We start from the raw sequence: 468 nt of genomic DNA on the forward strand, positions 1-468 counted from the left end.
GGAAGGTAAACCATTTCCAGAAGTCCTTCAATACTGAGGTTGATGTGTGGGGTGGAGAGAGCGAGTTCTTATTACATCTTCCTGTTTCAAAACTCCCTTTAATATATTGTCTTGACATAGAAGACTTATCTGGTATTAATCTGATAAGAAAAGATATTATACAGAATTTTAACAACTAATTAATAATTTAAAAAGCAAATGTACAACTACTGTCACATTATAATGATGTAAATCTGAAATTTTCATTCTTAAAAAAATTACCAATGAAATAAACCACATATATTCAATATCTAACAATAATAAACAGGATATAAAAACAATAACCTACAAACATTTTTAAAGTGCCAACTATGCTCCAGGCATTGTGTTAAGTGCTGGGTATGCAAAAAGAGGCAAGACAGTCCCTGTTCTCAAGGAGTTTACAATCTAATGGGGGAAAATAACATGCAAACAAATATATATACAAAG

At 30.8% G+C, this 468-nt stretch overlaps 1 non-coding gene across 1 annotated transcript; it reads right to left on the reverse strand.

Moving 5' to 3' along the window:
- Nucleotides 1-199, reverse strand: LOC114030501. The gene has a single exon (XR_003567621.1). It is a non-coding gene; the product is annotated as a U2 spliceosomal RNA (small nuclear RNA).
- Nucleotides 200-468: the final 269 nt, after the last annotated feature.

Source organism: Vombatus ursinus, unplaced genomic scaffold (assembly GCF_900497805.2).
Source record: "Vombatus ursinus unplaced genomic scaffold, bare-nosed wombat genome assembly UNPS02014959.1, whole genome shotgun sequence".
NCBI classification, from domain to species: Eukaryota; Metazoa; Chordata; class Mammalia; order Diprotodontia; family Vombatidae; genus Vombatus; species Vombatus ursinus.